The sequence below is a fragment of the Oryctolagus cuniculus genome, chromosome X, assembly GCF_051225735.1.
Source record: "Oryctolagus cuniculus isolate XC-2025 breed Fujian yellow rabbit chromosome X, ASM5122573v1, whole genome shotgun sequence".
NCBI classification, from domain to species: Eukaryota; Metazoa; Chordata; class Mammalia; order Lagomorpha; family Leporidae; genus Oryctolagus; species Oryctolagus cuniculus.
Genome location: NC_142888.1, coordinates 108,028,454 through 108,051,394, shown reverse-complemented (window position 1 = coordinate 108,051,394; position 22,941 = coordinate 108,028,454). Strand labels below are relative to the sequence as shown.

At 39.3% G+C, this 22,941-nt stretch overlaps 1 protein-coding gene across 50 annotated transcripts in view; it reads left to right on the top strand.

The window, feature by feature from the left end:
• ENOX2 (ecto-NOX disulfide-thiol exchanger 2) overlaps positions 1-22,941 on the top strand; it is a 322,971-nt gene that overhangs the window by 125,131 nt on the left and 174,899 nt on the right. For 41 of the 50 annotated variants that reach the window (XM_070066497.2, XM_070066506.2, XM_089323912.1 and 38 more), the window contains one exon: positions 13,361-13,504. The exons of the other annotated variants lie outside the window; for them this stretch is intronic. The gene's annotated coding sequence lies outside the window, so the exon portion shown is untranslated. The remainder of the gene's footprint in view (positions 1-13,360; positions 13,505-22,941) is intronic. 50 annotated transcript variants of the gene reach the window in all.

The following is a 22,941-nucleotide window of genomic DNA, read 5'->3' as shown; positions in this document are numbered from 1 at the left end:
TTCCCCCTCCTTAGCCCAATAGTATGTTATCTTGCCTCCTAGATTATTATGCTTTATTTCTTCGGGATGAATTTATATCTTTTGACAGGCTTTGTTAAGAATACACAGTAAAGGTCAAATGTGAGCCATTTGCTAGTGTTTCCTGGCAGCCTTTATGCCATGCTAATATAGAGATTGGAAGTGGTTGTATTTTTCAGCATAGCTTTGTGGATTTACTTCCAGTGGGGTGTGCTTTTTCTCATACTGAAGGCCACAAACCTTGCAGGATTTTCAGGACCATGGCTTAAGTGTTTCTACATAGGGTCATCTCATACTCCTGTCTTCTCTGAACTCCTAGATCCAATCACTCTTAATTCAGATGATTCTACTTCCTGAATATCTCAGAAATCCATGTATTTCTTTCTGTCCCACTGCAGCTGTCTGTATTTATGCTTCGGTCATCTCTCCACTGTATCACTGTTTTTCTCCTAACCTTTTTTCTGCCCCTGGTGCCTTTTCACCTTCAGTGCATCCTTCATCCTCCCATGGGAGTGATATTTCTAAGGTACAAACCAGGTGTGACAAACTACATCCAGAACACTCACACAAGCCCACAAACTCCTGCAATAAGTGCTTCGATAAAAAGGCTCTGTGTACTACTGTGGAGAGAGCCTTTGGGGGTCAGGGAAAACTTTGCTGAATAGTTGACATTTGAACAGAGTTTTGAGGGGTAAGTAATAGCTCTGCAGGTGGAAAAAAGAGAAAAATAGAAAAATTGTATTTCACACAGAGGAAGCACAGATACATGAAAGAGCATGGCATGTTTGAGGAATTTTTAAATGTTTGATATGAATGAAGCAAAGCGGTATTTGGGGGAAGTGACGAGATGAAGCTGGTGTAGTAATTTGGGCTATATTTTGTGTGTGTATATCTGTTTTCCTTTCTGGCCATGATCTTCTGGAGGGAAGAAACTGTTATCATAAAGTCCTAAAATCCTTGGGCCTGGCTATGGACAGACACACAGAATTGTTTGAATGAATTGGGTGGAAAAAGAGACAATGAGTCACTATTAATTCATTAATTTATCCATTCCAGTACACACTGAATACCTCAGACTCAAGGCTGGAGCGGAAACAAAGATCCTACTTACTGACGTGTTTTAAAAATGAGATGTTCTTTTTTGCAGGAGTGTACCTTTACTGTAAATTATCTTCTTAGGAAGCATATTCTAGTTTTCTCAGTAGTAGATTTGACTTCAGCCACAGGCAGGGACTTCCCTAAAGGAGTTAATCATTTGTCGGTATCCTGTGTTGATGCTTCTGAGGTGGAACTGGGATAAGGGAGGTATGGATGTGTAAAGATACATTAGCATATTACAGGAATCTGTTTTCTCCTGTGTGTTTCATTTTATAGCCAACAAGATTGTTCATCATACATTCTTAAAAAATGAATCCAAATGAGAATCTAAGATAAGGAATGTAGGAAGCGTGACTCTAGAGCATTAATGATAAAGTATAGGAATATTAGTGGGGGTGAGCCAGGGGAAAGAGGGAGGATGAAAAGTTTGAACATGTAAGTGAAGATTCACTGTATTTATGTAGTTCTGTCTTTAGGGAGTACTAAATCACAAATCCATCATTGGCTAATTAGGGGATAATTAAAATTGTAACACAGTGATTGGATAAATAGTTATTAAAGGCTGAATCATAGAAGAAAGGAAATCTGTTGAAAGTAGTAGTGTGTACATTTTAGGAAAAGCAAAGATACAAATGCTATTTATACAGTGTATCAGCCTTAAAAATACTAATATCCTCCTAGTATTAATAGATAAAATTAACTCTCCAAAAACCAAAAGGCTTCGGGATCCCACTGTCTCCTTCAAACATCTTATGCTGAAATTCAGATTTATCTGACAGTGATTCCAATTTTCACTCTCTCACAGCATGTGAAATTATTTGGCTGATCCTTGTTTTACAACTTATTTACAAATATATTAAGAATCTATTAGAGGCAATTGGTGTCCTCTCTGTGCTGTAACTGTTCCTATTGAAAGGGTTGGCTCAGCCTCTGCTCCTGACCAGATCCAGCTGACAGGCTAGTTTTCAAAACCAGTGGAGTGGTTTCTGCAGGCAGAAACTGTGCTTGCTTTTGATAATTACCTTGGCTTTATGAAATCAATCAGCCTGAAGGGAAGACCTCATTACAGATCTGACAAGATAGACTCCAATTTCAATACCAGAACAACTCTCTATCCTCAGGCTCTGAAATCTGCGATTATTTATTTTATTTAGACAGAGACACCCATAATACAATACCTCTGGGCACATTCTCAGGCAAGTACTAAACAGATAACCTAATGGTCAGTGTGTTAGGAACCTGCCCTTTTCCTGTCAGTCAAGTGGAAAATTGGTCAACAGGAATTGCAGCATGGCCTGGAGCCAGCTCAAAGCAGGCACTGATGAATCACCCTCTTTCTAATCCCCCACCCCCAAAGATGTGAAGAGAAGTTGCTGTAACTGTTTCCAAGGCTAAACCACTGCAAAATAAGGATTTCTCTTCTGCTTTCTTCTGAAGGCTACCAGACTTTATCCTAAGGAAAATGATACTTCGCCCATCTACCATCTGTCATTTTGAACTGTTATATCACATCAATATTTTTTGAACTTTGTTTTCATTGAGGAATATGATTTTTTCTGTTCAGGAAGGAAAGAATCCAGAAGCATTCTTCTTCTTGAAGTTGGAAATACATAATTTGAGTTTCCTGCTCATGGACCTCAAGCACTTTAATGAGTTTAATTCAGAAGTTCCTCAAATAATTTACCTTTACCCGGTCTGAGAGATATCAGCCCCACAGGAAGAAACACAAAGAACACTCTGAGCATGGGAAAATATGGATTTACAGAGAAGTGATCCTTCTCCATTCCAGCTCTAATGCCACTGCTAGTAGTAGTGATCGCATAATACACAACCCAGGTGGAACTGAGTGCTTATTACAGCTTTGGGAAGAGGCATTTCAATTCTAAGGACGAAAATGTGTTTCTTTCACATTAGAAAGTCCAAGGTGCTGACACATATGTTCGCCTGCCCAAGCAAACCGAGTCCAAGCAAAGAGCCATTATTGACTTCTCCCAGCGTTATTCATGAATGACTTACCCTATTGGCTATGTATTATCTTTAAGAAAAAGTAGATTAGAAGAGGAATGCAAAGCTAACAGCTTCTAAGCCATAAATAGGATGTACTCTGGGGACCCAAGAAGCCACTCTAATCAAATATTCTTATTCTATTTTTTTAGGTAAATTCATATAATTCCCCCTTTTGGTTAGAACAGGGGTACTACGTATTTAGTGTCTAATATATTCTAGACCTTAAGCATGCATTCTCTTATTTAAATTTTCTCACTTTCCTATAAGGTGAGGGGGGGCATCATGGTCCCTATTTTACAATGCAGTTGTCTGAGAGACATCAAGTGATTTGTTTTGTACGCTTTATGACACACCTAGTAAGTGGTAAGTAAATGTGGGTTTGAGTCCATGTCTAACTCTAGAGCAGCCCCGTCCACTAAAATGGTCCATGGTTATTTTATTAAAATATTTTTATAAAGATTGACTTATTTATTTGAAAGGCAGAGTTTACAGAGAGAGAAGGAGACAGACACACAGACACATACACAGGGAGAGAGAGAGCTGGAACTGGGCAGGTCTGAAGCCAGGATCCAAGAGATTCTTCCAGGTCTCCCACATGTATGGCCCAAGTCCTTGGGCCATCTTCCCTTGCTTTCTGAGGCATACTAGCAGGGAGCTGGATTGGAAGTGGAGCAGCTGGAATGCAAACCAGCACCCAAATGGAATGCTGACATCGCAGGTGGTGGCCCTCCCTGCTACACCACAATGCTGACCCCAAGGTCTATGGTTAATTGAAATGCTCTACATTTGTGCTGTCCAATATAGTAGCCACTAGCTACACCTGGCTATTGAACATTTGAAATGTGACTAGTGCCACTAAACATTTTATTTTATTCCATTTTGATTAACTTACACTTATATTGAAGTGGCTACACCTCTAGAGTTTGACTTCAAAGATGCATTTTATTTATTTGAAAATCAGAGTTACACACAGAGAGAGAGGTCTTCCATTCACTGGTTCACTCCTCAGATGACAGCCAGGGCTGGGCCATGCTGAAGCCAGGAGCCTGGAAATCCATCTGGGTTTCCCACATTGGTGGCAGGAGCCCAGTTCTTGGGATATCTTCTGCTGTTTTCTCAGGTGCATTAGCAGGGAGCTGGATTTGAAATGGAACAGCCAGGACTCAAATCAGTGCTCAGATGGGATGCTGGCATCACAGGTGGCAGCTTAACCCACTGTGCCACAATTCCACTTACTGGAGATTGCCTTTTCTTGACTATTGTTTGTAAGTCACAATCTGTAACCTGGTTTACATTAAACTATTGACAGAAGATTCATATAAGGGATCTCTTTCATAGTGCTTTCTCACATGAGAGTCTTAGTTGAAGTACTGTTTTGTCCCTGAGAAAGGGAGAATGAAGTTATACACTGACAAGGTTAAGAGTAGCATGTCTGATTGCCTATTACTGCTCCCTAAAGAGTCTGCAGGAATTCTAGGGTAGAAATGATACTAGGATTTCTAAAGGAATTAAAAAACCATACTTTGTTCCTTTCACGACTGCCCTAGCAATAGGTCAGTTCATTTCTGGGGTGAGAAACACAGCATTTGGACCCAAAATTGTAGCTAAGTTCAGGTCAATACACTTTTCTGGTGTGCTTTTGATACTGAACAAGGCACTATCCAGGTACCTCAAAGGAGGAGAGATGAGAAAAATGGGGCATAAAGTTTTTCCTTAAAGAGCTTACAACTTAGTAGGGATAGGGTTAGATAGAAGGGATTGGAGGATAACACAAAATACTCAAAAGAACTGCTCTAAAAGACACAGGGAAAGTAGAGACTAAGATCTAGGGAGGGCAAGAATAGTACTTTAAATCAAAAAAGCTTGAATTCCTTGTTCTTTGTACTTCAGTACTGTAAGTTTCTCATTCCTTGTTGTCAAATGGGAGTAACAACAAGAAAATCAAATAAAGTAAGGTAAAGTCAGGGCACATTCTAAACAACTAAGTAATGATAACTCCCCTGATGGATACTTCTCTTCTCTCCATTGCTGTACCGTGTGTGTGTGTGTGTGTGTGTGTGCACACGCACGTGTGTGTGACTGGATAGAGATAAAGAAAGAAAGAGCATAAGGGAAGTAGCATCTGAGATAAATCCTTAAGAAAGGGTAGTATTTGAAAGTTGGAAATCAAGAAGCAGGTGGTCAGTGTATAGCAATGTGTGGAGGTAGGAAATTACTGGGTGAATTTAATTCGTGCTAAGTAGTCCCATTTTGCTACAGTGTTAGGCCTTTCTATTCAAAATTGGTACTCATACTAACAGAATCAGCATCATCTGAGAACTTATCTGAAAAGCAGAGTTACTGAATCAGAATCGGCAGTTTATTAAGGTCTCCAGTAAACATGTATGCACATTTAAAAGTCTGAGAAGGATTGGGGTAGAGTAAAACTTGGGGCATAATGTGAAAAATGGATGGGATTTTATGGTGAGGAATTTGAATGCCTTGAGCAAGTAGTTTAGGAAGTCACTACCATTTGAAGTATCACGCCAATGAAAACCGGCCTATTTAGGGGAGGACATTTGGCCTAACGTTTAAGATGCCTACGTCTCATATTGGCATACCTAGGTTTGATGCCCTGACACTAGCTTGCTGGTCACTCTGGGAGGAAGTGGTGATGGCTCAAGTAATTTGGTTCCTGCCACTCAAATGGAAGACCTGGATTGTGTTCCTGGCTCCTGGCTTCAGCTCAGCCCAGTGCTGGCCATTGCAGGCATTAGAGGAGTGAACCAGCAAATGCATGATCTCTTGCTTTCTCTCACTCATCAATTTTTTTAAAAAATGTCAGCTTATGATCTGTATTACACCTTTGACAAGGCTACTATTTCCTCTGGAAGTATTTATGTCCACCGCCATTCAAGCAAGCCTAAGTGGAAGGGGACTTTCCCACTTGTTTTCTCATCTCTTCTCCTTACCTGCACTCTCCCAATAATCTTTTACAATTATCCTTGCTTCAGCTAAGCCAGTTATACAGAATATTGAACTTAGAAAATGGATAGAATAAGTTCATTTCTTTGCTATTAATTAAGACCTGGAACTGAGTCATGTTCAGTTGTTCTAGCTGCTAACCCCTGTGACTGAAGAATGGTATTACAGGCCAGCTCTGTAGGACATTTTAAGTATCCCTCAGAAGTAGCTGGTCAAGCAATGGGGATAGAGGTAGTAAGATCACAAATGTGAGCTCAGAGGTTTTTTAGGTTCAGACTAAGGAAAAAGGAGGGGTCAATAAAAATGAGGAGGGTCTTCCAGAGATGGATGCATCCTACAGAAACACCTGCGAGCATGTTAGCGATCTGGCCAATCTCGTAGCCCCGTATTTCTCTAAAAGTTTTAAATTACAAATTAATTTGAAGATCCTCAAAGACCCTAACATGGAATCACAAATCTGATTTTAAACTGAAGTCATATGGAAAATAGGACTCAGGTTACAGAAATTTGTTTTGTAGACAAATTATCTAGAATGTGCCGATTGCCCCAAACTGATATTTATTTTTTTTCAACGTGAATTTCTGTCTGGAGATTGCTACCTAGAATTCAGTTTACTAGATTTCTCAAGATTTTAACCATTTTCTTTTAAAGGGTACTAATCCATGGTAGAATTGATTTTCTTTTTGCAAAATTATACAGTCTTTGGCCCACACCTGCAAATAAGTGACATGGATCACAGGGTCACATTTCAGTACTATAACCTGAGTCAATTGTTGAAAGTGTTAGATTGAATCCTGAAGGTTGCTCCTAATTTGACCTGATAGTGGGAAACTCTCTAGAGTGAATTGTGACAGTAACTGTTACTGCACCTAGACATAAAGAGAGCATTGATCTTCTTTCACAAGTATCATGAAAACTCTAAAGTGCTTTCCTCAAAGCCAGTGAATCGTTTGCATCTATATGGCAGACATCATTGTATGGGAACTCTTGACCTGCATATTAGAGTATTCACGGAGAACCACACTTCATTCTGAGATGTGTAATCCTCTTGTTCCACTGAATGAAAAACGCCCTTCTCCAAGGAGCCCTCCTCCACCTTTCCCCAATAAGCATACTTTCTAAAGCAGCCTTGTATCTGTGTTATCAGATAATTTGTGTTTTGACATGACATGAAATAACAGCTGGTCAGCTGCCTACAGTAGTCAACTTGGTTTTAGAAGAGATTATATTACCACATGGATTTGTTTGATTGTGAACCTAAGATACAGAAATAGCAGAAGTCTATAACACTACTGTTTCTTATCTATTTGTCTTTATTTTATCAATTCATGCTTCGCTTTGAACAAACTAAATTTTGTGGGCTTGGGGAATGAGAGGATGAGATGTGAGGGAGATGAATGAGCAAGATGCCAGGTTTTATTAAGTTTATCCTCAGGAATAAAAGGACTTGGACTATGAGACATGTATAAAACTATAGAAAACTTCTGACTTTATTGTTAATCTCTGTTACTCCCTCATTTATTTTTCTTACAGTGATTATCAAGAGTCTTCCTTAAAAAGTTAGACATCTCTCATGCTTAATTTATGGATAATAAGCAATTCAACAGTTGAACAAAATGCCTCTTACTTCACAGACAGTTTGGAGAAAATGAAAGGAATCTGCCCTCCCCCAAAGATAGTTGTTTTAAAAGTTAAGGAAAGCCAAATTAATACCCAAGAGCTGAGGAAGGAATAGACTATGGGATTGAGGCTTGTCAGAAATCCTGCATATTAATGTATTACATAGAAGAATGAACTAGACAACCTCAAAAATTTCTTCAAAATGTTGTATTTTCCAGTTTCATGATATCTAGTATAAAATGGTAGGAATTGCGCCGCAAGTTTTAAAGATAAATTCTGTAGTTTCTGTGAGAAATACAATATGATAATTGCTAATATTTTTACATGCATATCAAAAATTTCACCAAGATGAATTATTTGGATTAAGATGGTTTATTATTAGGATTTAAATAATTTTGATAGGGCTAATTTGTTAAAATAGTATTTAGTATGGATCAGATATACCTGGCATTTACTCATTTATTTGTGTATTTAGTGCTAAGGAAGGAATGAAACAATACAGTAAAAGTAGCTAGAAAGCACTAGTGTCATAGGATTTTGCTGTCTCTGTAGCCTTTGCTCTTGAACTATACAACTTTGAGACTGTATTAGGTCTTAGATAATCTAAAATGTGGATTTCTGTTCACTGAATCAGCTTATTGAGTGAGATGTCTCTTTCTTCAATATGATATATTTCCACATTCAAAAATTAGGCTTGGGAAGTTGTATCGAATTATCAGGATTTTCACATATCTGTATCATATATGAGGTGGATACACAGAAAGTACTTAAAATCTCAGTCTTACTCAAGGTCAAAAACTCTTTTTATTCATCTTAGAAATAATATACTTAAATCCCTGAAGTGATCATCTGACACAAATAGAGAACTGCACAATTATAGTCAAATGACTATGACTGAATACTTTTAACTCAACAGATCTTTTTTCCTGGAGTCCCTCAACTTTCAAAAAATGATGCAAACAGGAGCAGGTAGTTAGCCTGGCAGTTAAGATGCCAGTTGGGGGCCAGCACTGTGGTGCAACAGGTTAAAGCCCTGGCCTGCAGCACCAGCATCCCATATGGGCATCGGTTCAAGTCTCAGCTGCTCTACTTCCCATCCAGCTCCCTGCTAATGTGCCTGGGAAAGCAGCAGAGAATGGCCCAAGTGCTTGGGCCCCTGCACCCACTTGGGAGATGCTAAAGAAGCTCCTGCCTCCTGACTTCAGATCAGCTCAGCTCCAGCCGTTGTGACCATTTTGGGAGTAAAGCAGCAGTTGAAAGACTCCCTCTTTCTCTATCTGTCTCTACCTCTCTCTGTAACTGTCTTTCAAATAAATAAAATAAATCTTAAAAATGCCAATTAAAAAGTCCACATTGGATTACCTGGATTCAATACCTTGCTCAAGCGCCTGTCTCCATCTTCCTGCTAATGTGCATCCGGGGAGGCAGTGATGATGACTCAAGTAATTGAGTTCCTGCCATCCTTATCAGAGACCTGATTTGAGTTCCTAACTCTGAATTTGCTCCCAGTCCAGCCCCATATGTTGCAGGCATTTGGGGAAGTGAACCAGAGGATGAGAGCTAGCTTGCTCTCTCTCTCTCTCTCTCTCTCTCTCTCTCCCCCCCCCCCTCTCCTCTTCTCTCAATTAAAAAAAATTTTTTTTAAATGTACAAACAGCAGTGAAAAGTTCTATAGACTGTGTCATATCATTCTAATAGAAGATGTTAACAATAGTGAAAGCTGACTGGAAAATATGGGAACACTTTGTAGTACTTCACAGTTTTTGTTTTACAAATTTAAAATATTATGAAATAAAAGTTTGAAAAAAGATTCAATGAGCAAAGTAGAATATATCCTTGGATCAGGGAAAATTCAAGTCAATCTTCTCACATTATATGTCAGTAATTCTAAAAACTTAAAATGGACATTCAGTATCATTCAATATTATAATAGTAGCAGTTAATATTAATCAAACATCAGCTTTGTGCCAGTTGTGATGAAGAATGCTCTACATACATGATCCCACTTAATATTTTGGCAGTCTTGTGAATTAGGTACTATTATTAGCCTCGTTTTACAGATCATGGCTCTGAAGCTCTGTAGGATCTCAGTCATCTCCTTAATAAGGCAGGGAAGTAGACTAATATACTTGTATCATCCTGTAAAATTATCAAATGCAAGAGAAAATAAGAAAGACTTTTATGATTAACAATCATTAATCAGAACCTCCTCATTCTTGAGCATTCCTTTTAATCAGTATTTTACCATCTTGCAGCATGGTACTCAAATGATGGAGATGGGTTTAAAATCTAATTAGTTTAAGTAATGTTGATATAATCAGCACCAGAACTTTTTAAGTTATGGCATTCTTTCTTGATTATTAGCTGCCTAGTCTTTACTGTCATTACATGGGTTAATAAAATGAGTCACCCCATCCATGTGACGATTCATTCATTCAACACTATGTGTTAGGCATGGTGCTTGGCACAAAGGATAAAATTGTGTGTGTGTGTGTGTGTGTGTGTGTGTGTATGTGTATGCAGGCATGAGAAAGAGAATTCCTTCTTAGCGCTTTCAAGCTTAGAGGGGAAATTTTGTGTGTGTGTGTTTTTTTAAGATTTATTTATTTATTTGAAAGAGTTACACAGAGAGTGAAGGAGAGGCAGAGAGAGAAAGGTCTCCCACCTGCTGGTTCACTTCCCAGTTGGCTGCAATGGTCGGAGCTGTGCCAATCCAAAGGCAGGAGCCAGGAGCTTCTTCCAGGTCTCCCACGTGGGTGCAGGGGCCCAAGGAGTTGGGCCATCTTCTACTGCTTTCCCGGGCCATAGCAGAGAGCTGGATCAGCAGTGGAGCAACCAGGACTCGAACCGGTGTCCATATGGGATGCTGGCACTGCATCTTTACCTGCTTTACCCGCTACATCTTAACACACTATGCCACAGCACTGGCCCTGGAGAATTTGTTTTAATTCACTTGGAATTATATGTATATTTTGATACACACATACACACACAAATACACACATATGCGTGCACACACACACATTTGAAAGGCAGATTGATTGAATAAGTGAGAGAGGAGAGATGTCCCATCTGGTAGTTCAGTCCCCAAATGCCTGCAACAGCCAGGGCTGATCCAAGCCAAAGCCAGGAGCTGGAAACTCAATCTGGTTCCCTCATATGGGTGCCAGGGACCCAAGTAATTGAGCCATAACTTGCTACCTCCCAGGATATGCATTAGCAGGAAGCTAGAATTGGGAGCAGGGTCAGGACTGATATGGGATACAGGCGTCCCAAGTAATGTCTTAACCACTATGCCCAACTTCTATCTCCCTCATAAATATTTGTATTTCTTTATCTTTACAACAACCCTATGCACTATTATCATTCCCCTTTCACACATTATAAAACTAGGAGAGGATACATGACTTGTGAAAAGCTGTACAGCTAGTAAATGGTATCCTGAATTTGAACCCAAATCTATTATATTTTTCCATCTGTCTTCCATGGAATTTGTTTTGGTCAATATGATGCTGCAGTAAAAAATGCCAAAACAAATTTTGGGATAGTACACTAATCTTATTTGACTCTGGGACTATTCATGTGCAAAAAAAATCTTCATGGGGCCGGCGCCATGGCTCACTTGCTTAATCCTCCACCTGTGGCGCCAGCATCCCACATGGACACTGGGTTCTAGTCCCGATTGCTCTTCTTCCAGTCCAGCTCTCTGCTGTGGCCCGGGAAGATAGTGGAGGATGGCCCAAGTGCTTGGGCCCCTGCACCCGCATGGGAAACCAGGAGGAAGCACCTGGCTCCTGGCTTCGAATCAGTGTAGCTCCGGCCATAGCAGCCATTTGAGGGGTGAACCAACAGAAGGAAGACCTTTCTCTCTGTTTCTCTCTCTCTCACTGTCTAACTCTGTCAACTAAGTTAAAAAAAAATCTTCATTTGTAAACAATATACAACTCTTGTCTTCTTTGAAAGTTGTCTTCAAAATGATATCAGTATTTTCTAATATACAGAATGTGGTATTTGTTTCTTTAGTTCTGGTCATGGTAGGGATTTAATAGGACATGGATATGACGCAGTGAACAGTTGACTTAAGATACAGAAATGAGGTTCATTCTTACACTTAATGGCTCACATGATGTAAAGGAAGAATGTTTGACAAGTCCCAGAAGATATTTAATGGAGATGTTCCAAGTGGAGTCTAGTTGCTGAAGAAACAGTATTTGTTATGTGGGTTAAAAACATTAGCAATGGAATACACTTTATGTAAAACAATAAAGCAATAATGTAAAGTCATTTTGTTAGAGCCTTAGTATTCATTTTACTGAAACTTGATTGACTTTTAGTTGACTGGATTTCAAGTGATTTATTGACATTTTGCAACATTAACTCAAGACTTGTACAGATACAGACCATAGAAAACTCGAGGGTTAAAGAATAAGCAACATCAGGCCAAACTGATTCCCCTTTTGATAGGATTAGAGACTAACCAGTGGATAAAAAGCTTAGAAGAGATGTTCTAACTTTGGGCTTTAACAAAGCTTTTGATTCCACATTTCATGAAGTTTTAATTGAAACACTTGAAATTTCAGGCACCACTGCCAAAGAAGTAAAAAAAAACTGTTGGCACCTGAATGAACCGTGTAAGACTTGGAGAATAGGAAACACAATTTGCCATTTTATATGACATAGCAGTGACTAGTAAAGTGACTCTGCTTCTTACACCATTTGAAAAGGATGAGGTTAACAAACCTAAACTTGGACCATAACTCTTCATCACTCCAGCTGCTAACCTCCTGTCTGTGTCTTTGTTTCCTTTTCTCATTTGCCATGGTACTCTGGTTTTCTATTTTAGAAACCTCTATATTATTACTGGAAGTGACTTTGACACCAGGATAGTCTAATGATTATATCAGCAGTAGTTTAACCTTGTAATGAAGGAATGGAAAAATGTCAGGAGGTAATCCAAGGAATACAAAGCCAACCTTTTTGAAATAAGAGTGGATCCAACCACAGCCACATTTAAAGAAGGCACTATATTTTTAAGGGAGAAAGGAGAAGATGCTAGCTTGTGGCCAAAATTGCTAAGTTCTCACAGGAACAGGAGGGCTATTACAGATGACAAAGTCATTGTCTTTTATTTTCCAATTTAATTATTTATGTATGTATTCAAAAGGGGGAGGGAGAGGGAGAGAGAGAGGAGAAAGAGTGGGAATTTTCCCAATCTGCTGGTTCACTCCCCTGATGCTTGCAACAGCTAAGACTGGGCCAGACTGAAGGCAGGAGCCAGGAACTCCATCCAGGTCTCTCATGTGGGCAGCAGGAACCCAAGCATCTGGGCCATCATCTGCTGTCTCCTAGGCACATAATCAGGAAGCTGGATCAGTAGTGTGGAGTAGCTAGGATTCCAATGTGGGGTGCAGTTGTCCCATGTAGTGGCTTAATCCCTGTGCCACAACACCCACTCCACTAGCTTATATTTTACTTCTATACCTGTCAATCAGACCTATAAAAATTACACAGGACAACTGTCTGAATAATTCATCTCTTATTCCTGGGCTCTTAAGATTTAAAAAGTTTTCCACTATTGGCTCATATAATTAAATCTGGAAATGATCCCAGTCCTTAATGGAGTCTGGAATTTGGCTTTCTTTTTCTTCTTTAGGATTGAACCAGCTGCCCTTTGACCCTGCCAACAACAACGAGCCCCTGCAGTTTGGTAGTGCCAGTGGCCCTCTGGTCACAGAAGGCCTCATTGAGAATGGAGGGGAATCGAGCAAGAAAAGAAAGAGAACAAATGCTCCTTCAGGTAAGCTAGGTTGATAATGCACTGTTTTAAGTCAGTGCTATTGAGTCAACATTTTCCCAGAGCCTAATAGAATTTGAAGGAACTATAGTAATGACAGAGCTGCCTGCCCTCTTGCTTGGATAGAAGGAGGGAAAAAGCACATGCATGAATAACTCTAATAATAAGAGAATCATCAGTGCTGTGGTAAATGTGTAAAAGGGATAAAAAAACCTATGGGAACACAGAGGGAGAATTTAATTCAGCCTTAGAGATTGTGGAATGCTTCATGGCAGAAGTGACATTTTTAGCTGATCCTTGAAGAATGGATAAATCTTGACATAAGAGGAAATGAGTAAAAGAACATTGTTTTAGGCAGAAGGAATTGCATGAGTGAGTGGTTTCACTGTACATTTTTCTTTGTGTATGCGCATGTGGCTAGCCACCCTTACTTTACTTCTAACAAAGATAACTGAATATATTTGCAGCTCTCTACCTCCACCCGTGTTGCCCCTAATACACACTGTACTCATATGTATTTTATGCCCTGAGAGTTTTCTTAGAATATCTAGCAAATAAATTAGAATATCTAGCAAATAAATTCTTCTAAATCCTCTATAACAGTTGATTGAATTTTAGCCTTTCCTTCAATGCATCCCACATTGACCTCGTTCATGTCCCATTAGCCTATTATCATTTTAAATTTCTCCAAAAGGTGTGAGAAAACAATAGAAGAACAAGATATTAACTGATCATTTGATATTTTAAAATTTAATTTCTTTGTTGCTTCACTATACATTTGGAAACAGAATCATTAGCATATGGAGACTGATCTGAGGTTTTGAGATGGACCCAGTAGACATGTTCATAGTTTTTTGCTTGTTTGTTTTAGTTTACATTTTTGCTATTCTTTTGCCATCAGCTTGTGAAATGCAGCATTTTTATAATCATATAATATCATATATGATATTTATACCATATGCATTTCTGCTTACAAATAAAGATACCTGTTACATATAAGTTTGGAAAAGGAAAATACAGTAAACCATTGGCTACATGGAACATTCAATGATAGAGTGATTCTTGGGGTCGGTGTTGTGGTACAGCAAGTTAAGCCACTCATACAGGATATCTGTGACCCTAGCATCCTATATGAGTGCCAATTCAAGTCCCAGCTGGTCTGCTTCTGATTCAGCTTCTTGCTTATGTGCCTGGGAAGGCAGTGGAAGATGACCCAAGTACTTGGGCCCCTGCCACCCATGTAGAAGACCCTGATGGAGTTCCAGGCTTCTGAATTCAGCCTGGTCCGGCCCTGACTGTTGTAGCCTTTTGGGGAGTGAACCAGCAGATGAAAGCGCTCTCTCTCTCTCTCTCTCTCTTACTCTGCCCTTTCAAATAAATAAAACAAATCTTTTTTTAATGAGTGATTCTGAAAGAGCTCTGTTTTTTAGAGCATGGAAGGCATAGTGTATAGCCAAGGAACTGATCTGAGTTCTAATCTTGGCTCCATCTCTCTTTGTGTGAGCTGGGGTTATTTGCACAATGCCTCTGAATTTTAGTTTCTTCTACTGTGAAGTAGTAGCACTAAAATTGACATTTTAGGATTATTATGAGAATTAATTGAACTGATATACTTAACATTGTATCTGCACACAGTAATCACTTAATAAATGCTACTGTTATTATTATATGATAGTATAATGAACCTAATCTTTTTAAGCCTCAACTTTTTTCACATTTTTAGGTTACCCATTGTGGGTGCAAATTGACTGTATGTGATTGAGGGGTGTGTGTCTATATATCTATATATTTATGTATATAAATTATCTGCCTTTTTTTTTTTGACAGGCAGAGTGGACAGTGAGAGAGAGAGACAGAGAGAAAGGTCTTCCTTTGCCGTTGGTTCACCCTCCAATGGGCCGCTGCGGCCAGCGCACCACGCTGATCCGATGGCAGGAGCCAGGAGCCAGGTGCTTTTCCTGGTCTCCCATGGGGTGCAGGGCCCAAGCACCCGGGCCATCCTCCACTGCACTCCCTGGCCACAGCAGAGAGCTGGCCTGGAAGAGGGGCAACCGGGACAGAATCCAGCGCCCCAACCGGGACTAGAACCCGATGTGCTGGCGCCGCTAGGCGGAGGATTAGCCTAGTGAGCCGCGGCGCCGGCCCAAATTATCTGCCTTTTAACATACAGTCAACATAATTTAACATTTACTTGTTCTTTAGGAGTAGTCATTAATTATTGTGCTATACGCTAATACTCTGTTATAGTTTTCAAGGCTTACTAAGGAATATAGACCTTTTAACTCTGCACTAGATTGTCCTCAACTGTGTTGTTTTCTCAGATATTCATATTTTATTCATGTCCTATCCTTTTTCTGCAGTCTGTGTTCACTTATTTCTCTTGGTGTCCCTTCATGTGGTGGCTCCTGTTCTCCTTCTAATAAGTTACAAGCTTAAACCAGCCAACTCCTCAAGTTGATGTGTTGTGTTAGTATGTTAAAGAAGTCAGCTATCAGTGGAATCTGCTCGTGATAGAGTGCAGGCGATTTAGGGCATCAGTTTTAAAGCATCTGTTGGGTTGTTTTGAGGCCTTTGTTGATTACTGAACTAGTTTCACCACTGTATTCATGCGAAGTGATGCGCTAGTTTAGGGTAACACCTCCTGAACTGCAGTTTACTCATGAGAGTCAGGAAAAGGTTGTATGCATTGATATGAATTGTGAACTAACTTTAAAGGATTATAGTTTTATTTTTAATGAACATACTCAATGAGAGCAAGGTAACTGCTGCAGATATAGGATGTTGACAGTAGAGTACTCTAATCTATAATTAGCAGAATCAATTTGCATTCAAATAATGAATATGCTGAAGTTCTTACAAAACAGTATTTTATTTAAAATACGTGAAATAAACCTTTGGCAGTCTAAATTATCTCCCTTGAAATCTTGTTCATACTATTTGCTTAGTGAACCCTTTCTTTGTAAGTAGTACAAAGGTAACTCCAGCCCAGGTTAAATTACCACAAATTCCAAATTAATGTAGTCCAAATTAATGAGGTTTTACAATACAGGGAGTCTCTTATAATTATCCAGCTAGCAATTTTGTGATATTGTAAATGGGCAGATTGCTGTATAATATTATTTTCTTCCTCTGACATGCTAGACAAAAAGGAAGAGGGGAGATATTTTGTGCATAGGAGCTTCCCTCTGCCTTTGTCATGTTTGCTGCGTTGTGGTAAGAATGGAAGCTAGGGCTGGAAGTCCTTACAGAAACTACCAGCCATTTGAGTTCTAAGGCAAGATACATGTCCAGCCAATTGCATCACTCAATCCTGTAACCCCAATTAAGTCAAAACCATCTCTCACCCTCTCCTTTGTTAGAAATGAGGTAAGTAAGGCATGTGGATCTGGCTGAAATGCCCATGAGAGTATTTCAGGCATGGAAAGCCAAGACACTCTGTGAGGAAAAAAAAAAAAAAAACTAAATGAAAGATCTCCGTGAGTGAGATCCCAGTGGAAAGAATGGGTCATCAAAGAAGGAGGTACCTTTCTCTGAAGGGAGGAGAGAACTTCCACTTTGACCATGGCCTTGTCTAAATATGATCAGAGTCAGTGAACTCAGGGGGCTTCCATAGCCTTGGCAGCTCATGACAAGAGGCTAGGGTGATTACTGATGCCATAAACAAGAGTGTCAATTTGTTAAGTCAACAACAGGAGTCACTGTGCACTTACTCCTCATGTAGGATCTTTGTCCTTAGTGTGCTGTACATTGAGATTTAATGCTATAACTAGTACTCAAACAGTATTTTTCACTTTATGTTTCTGTGTGGGAGCAAACTGTTGAAATCTTTACTTAATGTATGCTAAACTGATCTCCTGTATATAAAGAGAATTGAAAATGAATCTTGATATGAATGGAAGGGGAGAGGGAGTGGATAAGGAGAGGGTTGCGGGTTGGAGGGACGTTATCGGGGGGAAGCCATTGTAATCCATATTCTGTACTTTGGAAATTTATATTCATTAAATAAAAGTTAAAAAAAAAAAGAAATGAGGTAAGGATCTTTGCCTGAAGCTCCAGTTCCTCACTATACCTTCATTTTTCTATCCTCTCCCATCCTTCAAACTCTTTTTTTACAAACCGGCTCTTCTTCTTTTGTACAAAGGTTGATTTCTTAAAGGTTATCATTGACCACCAAACTATCAAAATCAGTGGCCAAAATTTTGACCTTTGTTTCATTCAGTGCCATATGTTGAGCATCCATAATCCAAAAACCCAAAATTCAAGATGCTCTGAAATCTGAAAATTTCTGACTGCCAACATGGTGCTCAAAAACTTTTGGATTTTAGAGCATTTCAAGTTTGGGATTTCCAGATTAGAGTATTAAACCAGTAAAGTCATCGGAAATACTGAAGATTTCTTTTTAAATTCTGAAACCACAAACATGTCTGGTCAAATACCTTTCCTATAAGGGACACTCAACCTGTATTAACAACCTCACATTCCTTGTATTGCTTCTACTTCTGTCTTCCTTGGCAATATATTTTGCAGATTCTTCTTCCTCCTTTAAGCATCATTTTTCATTTTCTTCCTCCCTCCACTGTAGGTTTGCTTTTGTTCACATTTGATGAAGAAAGGTTAAATAAACTTGCCCAAGGTTGAACATCTTAGCAATGTAGTTCAACCAGGCCTCCAAGTCCAAAGCCCATTTCTAGCTAGTAACTAGTATTTCATAGTAACTGTGTCTATAGATATTAAAAAGCTAGGCCATCACTAAAATATTGTTTAAATGTTGATGGCAGACTAGAGAAAACTTAAGATTTTGTGAATACAAGTAAGTTAGAAAAGGTCTCTTCAAATTCTGAGATCCCATAGTGACTTCTTTTCAGGTTCCTTTTCTTTGTTGCTGCTGCCTGCAAACCAGTTTTCTATTTCAGCCAAGCTAATCAGCTACCTACTCACTATGCTCACCTACCATGGAGCCATATTTATCCATTCACTGCCTTTACCCAGAATTTTTTCCCTCTTCTTCCACCCATCAAAATCTTGTCCAATTGACTGCCTAATACGTGTCCTGTCTTCACTAAGAAGACTTCTGGATCATCCTAGTTAGAAATACTCTCTTATACTTTTGAAATCCTCTGATAATTATATTCATATGAATCACTTGACACTGATTGTGGGCCAACTTGAACTATTGTTTATATGCTGCTGTGTATATGTCTTATTCAAAAAGCCCTGACTCCTTGGTCTTTTAACAGAGATGTGGTATCTTGGTCCTGCAATTCTTCCATAAATATTCCTATTGTTTGCTTTGGATTTCCTTTGTAATTTTACTAAGAAATTTTCTGCCTTCATATTCTTTTATATCGGTGACTATTTCTGTGTTTCTGTGTGTAGCACATCCTTAAGTATCATTTGTAAGGCTAGACAAGTAGTGAAAAATTCTTTAAATTTCCGTTTGTTATGGAAGATCTTTCACCTTCATTCATAAATGAGAGCTTTGCAGGGTACAGTATTCTGGGTTGACAATTTTTTTTTTCTTTTAAGATGTGTACTACGTCTCTCCATTCTCTCCTAGCCTGTAGGGTTTCTAATAAGAAGGTCAGCTGTTAGTCTAATTGGGAATCCTCTCAAAATAATCCTGCATTTCTCTCATGCATATTTTAAAATCTTTTCTTTATATTTTACTGTTGAAAGTTAAACTGCAGTGTGTCGTGGTAAAGATCTGGTCATGTTTATTAGGAGTTTTGTGTGTCTCATATGCTTAGACATCCCTTTCTCCAAATATAGTAAGTTTTCTGTAATTATTTCACTGAATAGGCCTTCTAATGCATTCTCTCTTTGATAGCATCCCATAAATCTTGAACATTGTCTTTAATTTTTCTAATTGTCTAATTTCTTCTTCCCCTTCCTTCCTTCCTTCTTTCCTTCCTCCTCCTCCTCTTCTTCCTCCTTTTCTTCCTCCTTCTCTGTCATCATGTTCTTTTTCATCATCATCTTCATCTTTGTCTTCGTCTTCTGTGGGTCTGACTGAGATGTTTCCAAAGATTTGTCTTCTAGCTCAGATATTCCTTCTGCCTCACCAAGTCTGTTGTTAAGGCTTTCCACTGTATTTTTATTTGACATATTTCATTCTTCATTTCTAGCATTTTAGTTTGATTTCTCTTCAAAATCTCAATCTCATGGGAAAAATTTTCCTCCATGTCATGTATGGATTTCTTTAACTCATGAATTTGCTTCTCATTGTTTGTGAGTAATCCTAAGATCATTCTTTTGAATTCCTTTTCAGTAATTTCATCAATCTCTTCATATTTACACTGTAATATTGAAGTGTTATTGAATTCATTTGGGAGAGTCCTGTTGTCTTCCTATTCTTATTTTTGAATTTTTGCATTTATTTTTAGGCATTTGTGGAAATGCTTGTTTGTTTTCTCCTCTGGTGGATTTTATCTTTGAACTATGCTTCTGTTGCTTAGTGGACTATCTGCTCTTTGAGTGAATACTCAGAGGTGTGTGCTGGATGGGGGCAGGGAGCTCTGATCAGTGTTCCAGGGTGGGGTGAGTATCCTGTGTGACACCCAAGTTGGGTGTGGTAGATCTCTGTTGTCAGCAGGGGGAGGGTATGATCACCTGTGTTGGTTGATTACACTGTCACCTCCTCTCTTCCAGTGTGACAATGTCTGTGGTTAGCCCAAATGGATACTCCTGTTTCCACATTAATTGCAACAAAGAATCTGCAATCCTCAGTGTGAGCACAGAACACTCTGCAATGACCCCACCCCAAGCAGTCAGGGAGCTCTGAGCTTCCAGTGCCACACATAATGATTGCCCAGAGACCAGCTAAACCCTGTACCCTATCATACAGAGTTTGCACAGTCAGTACACAAGACTCCCACAATCACAGGGTGCAGAGGATCTGCTTCACCCCACTGGCCTTTCCTGTCCACAGAGATAGCAGAGACATACCCAATGCAAGCTGCCTGTCAGTGTTCTGCCTTGGCAATTAGAGCCCTGGAGCCTCTGATACGTTGAGAGGATTGGGCACCTCATGATCCTACATGGCTGCCCAGCCCCCTGTAACCCCTCCCAGCTGGAATCAGTCAGTTGGGAACACAGCTTTTTTCCCTCTGGTAAAACCCTGGTCAAATACAAACAAGAGCCACTTCAGCCTCTACAGCTATCAAAATGGTGCCTCCTTTCGGCCAGTTGCCTGGTGCCCTTGTGGAGAGATGGGTAGAATGAAACGTGCTTTTCTTTCACTGAATTAGGAATTAGGCGTGCACCCTGTCCCCCACTAGGGCTCCAGTCCAGACTCAAAGACAGTATGGTCCATGTGGCTGTCCCTTGGGCAGAATCACCAGTGGCATGGGCTGCCATAGCCTGATGTCACCTTGCTCTCTGAAGCTGGTGTCTTCTCCAGTTCCAGGCTGTGGGGGTTGTGTGTAGTTTCTCTACTCATGGCTACACGTCTGTGCCTTCCATGGTGTTGCTTTTCCTCTGTAGAATTTCCACTGCAAACTTCACTCCAACCCCCCCCCCCCTTGGAATGTACTTCCTCTGCTTTTCTTCTGCTATTTTCCCCTTGTTTTAAGCAGCATGTCTTTTTTCTATTCAGCCATCTTGGAATCCCCACCCCCACCCTTTATATTTTCTGTTATTTTCTTGTCACTCCCAAGATAGAACTTTGCATGAAACTGAGCATTTAGTATCTGACTTTTATCAACTGCCAGCCTTACTTGTCCCTAAAGGTCAACCTCAGACATTTGTAAGATTACATACTTATAGCAGCCACTAGTCAAATTCGTGGGGCTTATGAAAAGAATACCTGTCCTTAATGGAATGATTTCTTCATTACCAAGTAAAATTTTGTAGGTGCCCAAGGTAAATTTTGAGTGCCCTGCCTCAATTGTCTGTGATGTAGATCAGTAATCTGGATTAGATATTCATGTTCTGTCTGACTACATTCTATTTCTTTATGAATCTATCTGCTTTGTGGCTTTTAAGGTTTAACTCACAATTGTGCAGAGTATTTTCTGCTCTCAACTTTCACCTTTTCCCTATGGAAAGATTTCTTTGGTGGCACTACAACTTACACAAATTGTTCAATGAGGTAAATCATTTATTCAGATGGTACTCTATGGCAAAAAAGTAAAAGATTGTTAAACTCACATTAAATCACAATGCCAGCGTCCCCTCCCAATGATGCCAGCTGCCTCCTGGTTGAGAACCATCTGGATTTGTAGATGCAGAGATACCAATTATCTCATCAAATAGTCCCACTAAAGTGAAAGAATCTATGAGTGAACAATGATGACTAAAATATTAAGCTTTGTTTTAAACAACACCATGGTATATTAGTATTCGAAGAAGGTGTCAGCTCTCTGGAGGAGTGGACATAATTAAGTGGGAATAATTAATGACACTGAGTGAACATCCAGATGTGGACATGGTCCTACTTCCATAGTCTTTTCTCTGTAGACATGTATCCAAAGTTAGGTTTGTGCTTAAACACATGGTGCCCAATACTAATCAGTATTGCCAAGGTTCATGTGAATAACAAATAGCTCTGTATGAAAAGAGCTAGTGCAAATCCAACCATTTAGAATTTGCAATAATTACTGAATTCTAAGAGTTCAAGATCTCCAGAAGGCACTTCGATTCAATAACAATTTGTTTCGATATGGTGATTCTTTCTCTTAATGTATTTTCATACTCATTGCCTTTTAAAAGGAGGTGCTAATAACCAGAGAAGTCAGATGACTTTGACTAAAATAGACTCGTGTCATCAGGAATGTTATATTAAGGACCACTAGAAGGTCCTAATCTTGATCCTAACTCAATTCTTAAAGTTTCCTTTAGAAATTCTAGACATCAAAATGGTACTTGACAAATGAAGACAGTAAGACATTCAAGTATTGCCAAGGCTAGATTAATAAGTGCAAGTGGGCCTATAGAGCAGCAAGAGACATTTGCTCAGATGTAAAGAACTAATTGTAATGGGTCATTGGGAGAAGTTGTTTAAGCTCACTGGGAAGAAAAAATATAAAAATGAAATGAGCACTCATTTGCCTGGGAATCCTTTTGTTTCATTTCTTACCTGGAAGTAGGATGATAAACTAGGAAAGTTTTCTATGACACTTAGAGCCCTTTGATTTGCCTCCGACTCACAGGCCTGAGACTTTTATTTCACATGTACTTTGAAGTCCACAAATGAAAGCATTGATTGTTTTTAAAGAGAGAAAATACCACCATTTTATATCTTGGTGTATGGTATTTCTAGCATGTCAGTTGAATTATTATATTGCCAAAGGCAAGAAGAGGCTATTGTTCCCTCAGATGGAATTAAAATAAGAAAAAGAGTAGACTAATAGCCCTACTCCATTTCTTTAGTCCTTTGGATGTTTTTATCTGATTACAGTTTCAAGAAATAAAACCATTATCTTAATAACTAGAGGATCAAA